The following is an 8,351-nucleotide window of genomic DNA, read 5'->3' as shown; positions in this document are numbered from 1 at the left end:
CTCTAGGTAGTTTAAAGAAAGGGGAGGCAGCCACGTGACTGGAGAGGAGCGAGAAAGGGGAGAGAAAGCCAGTGAAGGGGAGGTCAGGGGATTACCTATGGCCTTGCAGAACATGTGAAACCTTTGACTTTTATTCTGAATGAAAATGGATTGCGGTGACTGACGCAACTGAGACTGGGGAAGGACCACTCTAGCTGCCCTATTTGGACTAGGCTCTAGGGACCACAGATAGAAGCAGCAAGACTGGTTAGGAGGCTGTTTCACTGATCCAAGCAAGAGCTGACAGTGGCTTTGACTACATGTTAGCAGTAGGGAGAGTGAGAAGGGCCTGGCTTCCTGACAGTCTGTATTTTGAGGATAGAGCACACCAGATTTGCTCCTTGATTAGGTGTGAGGTTTCTGAAAAAGAGAGGTATCAAGGATGAAGACACATTTTTAGTTTGAGCAACTGAGAAAAGAGTTGACATGAGAATATGGAAGGGCTGGCTAGCTTATTTTTGTGTGTGTGGAGGTGGGTGGGGTGGATAAAATTTTCCTTTGAATATGCTGAATCTGGTATGCCTACTGGACAAGTAAAATGAGGATGTGAAAAGACAGCGACCGTAGCTTTGTTGTTGTTTAGTTGCTACGTCATGTCTGACTCTTTGTAACCCCATGGACTACAGCACACCTGGCCTCCCCATCCCTCACTATCGCCCAAGTTCATGTCCATTGAATCGGTGATGCTATCCAACCTTTAGCTTAGCAGGAATTTAAATGAGAAGTTTTCCAAATGACAGATGTTTATTTGAAGGGATAAGTTATGTACTTGCCTTGGCCTTCAGTTTCAAAACAATGGGAAACTAAAATTTATAAGTTGTTTTTAGTGTTTAAGTTATGATATAAATCTAATACTGGGACTGCTATATTTTCACTCCCCCTCCCCATCCAGATGTGAGGTTTACAATAAAGATACTTTCACAATGAAAACATTGAACAAAGATTTTGAAACATGAGCTATCCACAAAGAATTGTGCATGAATGCTCATACCAACTTTATCCATAATAGCCAAGCATTGGAAATAACTCCATATGCAGGAGACATGATAAATTATAGTATTTATTAAAAAGTAACATTGTTGTTCAGTTGCTAAGTCATATCCAACTCTTTGGCAACTTCATGGATTGTAGCCTGCCAGGCTCCTCTGTCCATAGAATTCTCCAGGTAAGAATACAGAAGTGGGTTGCCACTTCCTCCTGCAGGGGATCTTCCCAAACCAGGGATTGAACCCATCTCCTGCTTTGGCAGGAGAATTCTTTACCACTGCACAACCTGGGAAGCCTCTAGGTAAAATACTACTCAGCAATTAAAAAGAAATACTGATTCATGCAACAACGTGGATGTCAAAAATTTTGAGTGAAAAAAGCCAGACTAAAAGACTACAAGTTCTACGATTCAAGTAAATTTCAAGAACAACCAAAAACTAATCTAGGGTCATAGAATTCAGCAAGTAGTTTCATCAGATGGAGGAAAATTGATTGGAAAGGAGTACAAGGAAACTCTCTGGGGTAATGAAGTTGTTCTAATGACTGTTAACCCAGACATAGAAAATTGTCATAATTCACTGTATTGAATACATGTACATTTTATTAAATGTAAATTCTATCTAAAATACACAACAGGACATGAGCCAACTATTGAAAGGGTTATATACTACTGAAAAACCTAGGAGAAAAGCAATTAATCTAATTGAGCACAAACTGGGAGCTCTGTTTTCCAGCAATCAAAGCAAAAGGGAAGCATTATTTAGCTCTATTATCTAATATCAGCATGTATAATTTTTTTTAAAAAATTCCTATCACTACATTTTAAAGAATATCCAGGGGAATTCCCTGGCAGTCCAGTGGTTAATAAGACTCAGCACTTTCAATGCAGGGGGTGTGAGCTCCATTCCTGCTCAGGGAACTAAGATCCAGTATGCCAAAGTGCAGTCAAAAAAGACTATTTAGATAAAAATATATTACAAATTTTTTCAATAAAACCTTCATAGAAGTTGAAGAAACATTTTGGGCTCATTTTTATTTCTGTCAAGTTATGGGTCCATGAAGGAGGGCCTCCCTGGTGGCTCAGTGGTAAAGAGTCTGCCTGCAATGCGGGTGACACGGGTTCAATTTTGGGGTCAGGATGATCCCCCGGAGAAGGAAACGGCTACCCACTTCAGTGAAACTAAGCTATGCGCTGTGGAGCCACTCAAGATGGGCGGGTCATGGCGGAGAGGTCTGACAGAATGTGGGCCACTGGAGAAGGGAACGGCTACCCACTCCAGTATTCTTGCCTGGAGAATTCCAAGGACAAAGAGAGCCTGGCAGACTACAGTGCATGGGGTTGCAAAAAGTCGGACACTGAGCGACTTTCACTATGAAGGAATTTCTATGGGGAACCTGAAGGAGGCATTCAAGGAAGCTTTCTAGACTGCCACCTAGCTGCAAGGATAGAATCTAGGGACTCACTCTTGAGAAATAAAGCATTCTCAGAGTTCATAAGCTCACTTTTCTGCATGCCTCAGCTGGGTTTGTGACAGGAGCTCTGGGACTTCCCTCGTGGTACACACACACACACACACACCTTAAAAGAAAAAAAAGTTCTAAGAAGCTGCCATATTCACACCCAAATAGAAAACCATGCCTGGGTCTGCTTAGTTGGGACTTAATGGATAACTTCATCTCTGGCATTTAGGTACCTCTTCTGCAACTCCTTCCTGTGCTTCCCAGCAGCGCTGTAATTGACAAAATTAGGCAGAGTAGTACTTTGTTAGGCCTTTCTTGGTGGCTCAGCTGGTAAAGAATCTGCCTGCCAATACAGGAGACATAAGAGATCTGGGTTCAGTCCCTAGATTGGGAAGACCCACTAGAGGAGGAAATGGCAACCCACTCTAGTATTCTTGCCTGGGGAATCCTATGGACAGAGGAGTCTGGCGGGTGACAGTCCATGGTGTCACAGAGAGTTGGACGTGACTGAGCACGCGTGCACACACACACACACACACACACAGAGTACTTTGTTGTTCAGGACTCCCAGCTTTTAACACGTTTAGCATCCTTGGCTCCACTCAAGAAGTGCAAGTAGCATCCTTAGCCTTACGACAACCAAATAGTCCTGCTCTGTTTTTAAACTTAGCATCACCCCTTTCAGTAAACACTGGGGCTTAAAACAAAGTTGGTATCCTTTTGAATATGGAAAAGCATCTGATCCCAAATTCAGTGGAATCACATGACACAGAAAAAGATATAAGCTTGGTTTGAAACATTTGGGGGACATATAGTATCAGTTATTCACTTCTGTCATACAAAAACTTGAATATGGTTCTCAGAACATTTTACTTAGAACAAGGCTATGTCTTTGCACAATGAGCCTACCAGGATGAAACAGCCTCCAAGTAAAATCCTCAGCAGCTGAAAAGAACCCACAAAATGTTGCTCATTCATTCAATAAATATTAATTGAACTGTCCATTCGAATGATGAAGATTATCTGCCCCAAATACTTTGGTTATAATAAAGTTGATGTTAAAACTTTTTGTTTTCTAGATACAACTGATCAAGAAGTTAGTTTATTCCTTCATTTGGTGTTAAGACCTATTACACAGTGGTAAGCTTTGCTGATAGTCTGCTGGAATGTTTCAGGGAAATAGATAATAAATATGGAAGTTATTAATATTAGAATTAGAGTTATAGTGACTTTTTCTGAGGAAATTTTAAAATTGAGATATAAAGGATGAAAAGAAATTAAATGTTTTGTTTGTGGGGAGGGAGGGGTTTAGGGAGTTAGGCAGGGGCACCAGATTATACAAAAGCCAGAACAGGTTAGCATGAACATAGAAAAGTGGAGAAGACAAATCTCATGAGGGCAGAATGTCAGGGCTTGGTAAGATTTCAACCTTTCTCCTAAGTGTAGCAAAACACCATCACAAAATTTAACAAAAAAAAGACATGATCAGACTTACGTTTAACCCAACTCATTCAGATCCAGAATGGATAGATTGGAGAAAGCCAACTTAGATTTTGGAAGTGACATCTAGGCACCTGGGTGGGCAACGTTATATTACGTAGTAAAGGTGATGGTGGGCAAGACAAGGGAATGAAGGTGGAACAGGGAGGAATGATTGATTCATTGAGTAAATAATTAAGAGCTCCAACTATATGCCAGTGCCCTGTTAAGATACTGACGAGTCAAGTGGGGAAAATAAGCAGGAATAACAAAACAAACTTTCAATCACAGTGCCATAAAGGAGAAGTATGTGATGCTATGAAGTCGTGAACCTTTTCCTAATGCTTCAGAAAAGGTCTCCTTTGGGAAAGGGAACTAGATTCTACAGATTGAGAAGTCAACCACAGGGCATGGTGAAGAATGAACAGGAATAATTTTCAAGGGAGGAAAAACAGCATTTACACTGTAAGGAAGCCAGTGTGAGAGACTCCAGAGAGCAAAGGGGAGTTTGATGAAGACGAGGTTGCCGAGGTGGGATAGCACTGTATGAGGCAGCAGCGAGGAATCTGTCCTTTACTCTGAGAACTAGGGAAAGCCTTGAGCAGGTTTTAAAGCCGTGTGTACTATTTAAAAAAAAAAAAAAAACACACATCAAATGTGTGTCTTGAAGAGATTATTGTGGCTGCAGTATGACGAATAGATTGCGGGGGTGAAGTGGATATTAAGCCATCTCTGCAAAAACCATGAAGATGCTGGGATGTGAAGGACTTGGTGACTGGGAAAGGATGGGGTTTCTGGGTTGGGCTTCTTAAAACATGCTCCCAGTTCATGACAGGTAAAAGCATATCATCTGACTAGAAGTTTTTCTTTTTTTTTTTTAATATTTATTTGGCTGGCTATGTCTTAGCTGTGGCATGCAGGATCTTCAGTCTTTGCAGAATCATTAGTTGCAGCATGCAAACTCCAAGTTGCGGCATGTGGGATCTAGTTCCCTGACCAGGGATGGAACCCGGGCCCCCTGCACTGGGAGTGTGGAGTCTCAGCCACGGGACCACCTGGGAAGTCCCTGTTCTCACCTTCTTACTCACCAGGGGAAGAATTACACCTTGCCTTGGTCATCTAAAAATTACATGCTACATTACACGTTCAACTGTCAAGAATGGTGGGAATGGGCTAAAAAGGATGCTAGAAAGAGGGGGGCATTCACTTTTTACCATCAACATTCCTATATGACATGACTTTTACAATAAAAACGTGAATACAAATGTAAGCCGAAAATTGAATATAGAAACCCCATCAAATTATTTACAAATATAAGCAAGAAAGCTAGGATTACCTTGTTTTATGCCACTTAGAAATGGATTTTGAGCTCTCAAGAGCCCACTCCCACCCATCTGCTTCTTGGGACTCATCTGCAATAGAAGACTGGAGGGATTAAGAGTCCACGCCAAATAAAGGCTACAGTATATGCAGGAGATGCAAGGTACGCGAGTTCAATCCCTGGGTCAGGAACATCCCCTGGAGAGGGAAATGGCAACCCACTCCAATATTTGTGCCTGGAGAATCCCATGGACAGAGGAGCCTGGTGGGCTATAGTCCATGGGGTCGCAGAGTCAGACACGCCTGAGTATACGTGTTATTTTTTTTAATCTTAAATTGTGATTAATATTTTGTCAGTAAGATAAAAGCCTAACAATGATCAATAGTGAGAGAGCGGACTAGACTATGCTTTTCCCGCATGTAATATTTGAATGAGAAAGACCCAGAAAGAAGAAAGCTACCCCTGACTTTGGACAAGACATTTAACAAACTGACAGCTCTGTAGTTTCGTGGAGCTGAAACGATGTCCTTTTTATAAACACATACACATGAAGTCCTCACCTGGGAAACTGAATCTCAAAGAGTTAAACATGCAAGGATTGGTGCCCATCGTTCAGAGCAGGATTCATAGAATTGCAGCCAGCAAACTCCTCTCTAGGTGGAAAGGAGGTGTCCAATGAACTATTAAGTGTGCACTTAGCAGGATGTTAGCCATTCAGCCAGCATTAACTCATAACCGCATTCAAATGTGGAATCTGGACTTTTCCTTCCAGTAATCCATTTGCTTCTTGTTTTATTATTCAACTGCCTTTGAGTTTCTTTATAGTCTACACCCCACTTCCACTGTTTGAGATAAACACCCTTGAGAACACTGTTTTGTTTTTGCATCCTACTTATTTTAACACGGATGTGGAGAATCTAAAATGGACACAGCAAAAGCAGAAAATTTTAAAACGTGCACTGAAGAACAGGATCAGTGTTTACTTGCTAACACGTACCAGTGATGGGGGTTCCCCAAAAACGATAGCGGCTGCAAACAACTAGACGGCACTATACAAAGCTCTTTCACATTTATTTTTTTCCCTCTTCTGCCGCAGTGATCAGACCGGAGTCCTAACGCCGTGCAAAGATTTTAATCTTCTGACGTGTGCTCTTTACTCAGCCATGCAGTAGGATGTTTCTGGAAGGGAGCTAGCCGGATTAGAGCAATCGTAGATAAACGTGCACATACGCAAGACGGAGAGCCCCAGGGAAGTCAAGAGTAGGGAAGCATGTATGAGTCTCCTCCACCCCCCAGGAAACTGGGCAGTCCTCTCTGCCACGCTGATTCGGTCCTCTTCTCACTCACTTCCTTTGCCTTCTGCTTTCCCCAAGCTCACGACCACACACACCACGACTGTAGTCTCAGGCATGGCATATGAGTTCAAAGGGTACAACCCTGAATCTCAGCTGGAGCTCCAATACTCCTGAGCCACGTCTGACTGACCAAGCTTGGGTGAGAGGGACACCTCTGTTCAACTGACTCTAAATAAGGGATACACACCTCAGCATTTTTAATAGCAAAAATGTTACCCATTACCGAAATGTCCAACAAGAGAGAACTTACTAGAAAGTTACACTACACCCACAATAAATATAATTCAGCCTTTAAGATGTAGAATGCTCAACGACCTGCGAAAGTGCTTACATTAAGTGGAGGAAAAGGCTATAAAACACTGAAGACACAGAAGTGCATACACCAAAATAACAACAAAAAACACAGGCAGTTCTTGGTAGGGAATAATTTCCCCTTTTCCTTGTGTTTCTATGTATTTTCCAAATCTACAAAGAGCATGCTGCTGTTACAGTAAGATGATACAGTTTTAAATATACACTCAATTCCTTATGATTATTGCTGGGTAATAGAATTATAGAGGATCTTTATTTTCTTATGAGTTTGTTTTTTCTTTCATTCATTTGAACCGTCCACTCGTGGTAAAAAAAAAAAAGACAACGCTTTGTGTTCAGCACATCATTTTGGTCCTCTTCCTGGACACACCTGATGACTACATTCCCCACCTCCCTTACCACTGGCCTGAGGTCATAGGGCTGGGCGCTGGCCAATGGAAATGGGGAATAGTGATGCGCACCCTAGCAGGCCTGCCCATAAACCCCTGCAGGATCTACCACCCCAACTCCCCTTCTTCCAGGGCAAGTCTGACGATTCCAAGCTGGCACTGTCACAAGATGGGCAAGTCTGGGTCCCTGGGAACCTTCCTGGCACATTGAAGTAATGATGAAAACAGACAGAAGACCTGCTGTCCGAAACCACTGAGAATTTGGAACTGTCACAGCGGTTAGTCTATCCTATCATCCTAAAAACTAAGATGTTCCATCCAGAACACAAACCTTCAATACCAGTCCATGATCTATTAGAAAGAAGTCCTCAGGATGGCAGAGAAGGTCCATCATAACCTGGTCCCACGCACTCCACATCCCCAAAAATCTCACTGACCCTTCTAAAGGCTCCTAAAACATCTGGACCCAATCTTCCCCTCTTCCAGCACCAATCACAACTGTGTTACAATTAGTTGGTTATTAATCGGTTCCTTTCATGAGACTGACAGTCTCTACTAAGACGCAGTTGTCTTTCTTTTTCACAGGTGTAACTTCAACACTTAATGGCATGTGCTGGGCATATATAAAGGATGCGAAGTATCTGCTCAATGAATTAATAATGTGCTCCTAAGTGTTCATAGCCCCTAAAACATGAAATGTTAGTGCCTTGGAGGCAGGGAAAAGCAATTCTCATTTCATCAGAATATATTCTCTTCTGAAAAAAATTTCAATCCCCAAGTATCTGTCTAGCCAGCCTAAAGCTTTTACAGTATTACTGAAAGGAAACCAAGAGCCAGGACTCAAAATAATATCCTTGTTAGCCTAGTACTGGTTCCTAGACTAAACCCTTTATGGGTTTGTAAAGCTTTAAAAAGTCTGACTTCTTAAATTCAGAATTGGAATTTGTCTCAAGAATTTACAAGGAAATTACTCTTAGATATTTTAAATAGAGGTGGATTCTAAATTAT

This window comes from Capricornis sumatraensis, chromosome 12 (genome assembly GCF_032405125.1).
Source record: "Capricornis sumatraensis isolate serow.1 chromosome 12, serow.2, whole genome shotgun sequence".
NCBI lineage: Eukaryota > Metazoa > Chordata > Mammalia > Artiodactyla > Bovidae > Capricornis > Capricornis sumatraensis.
The sequence above is the reverse complement of the archived record's forward strand: the minus strand, read 5'-3'. Positions refer to the sequence as shown.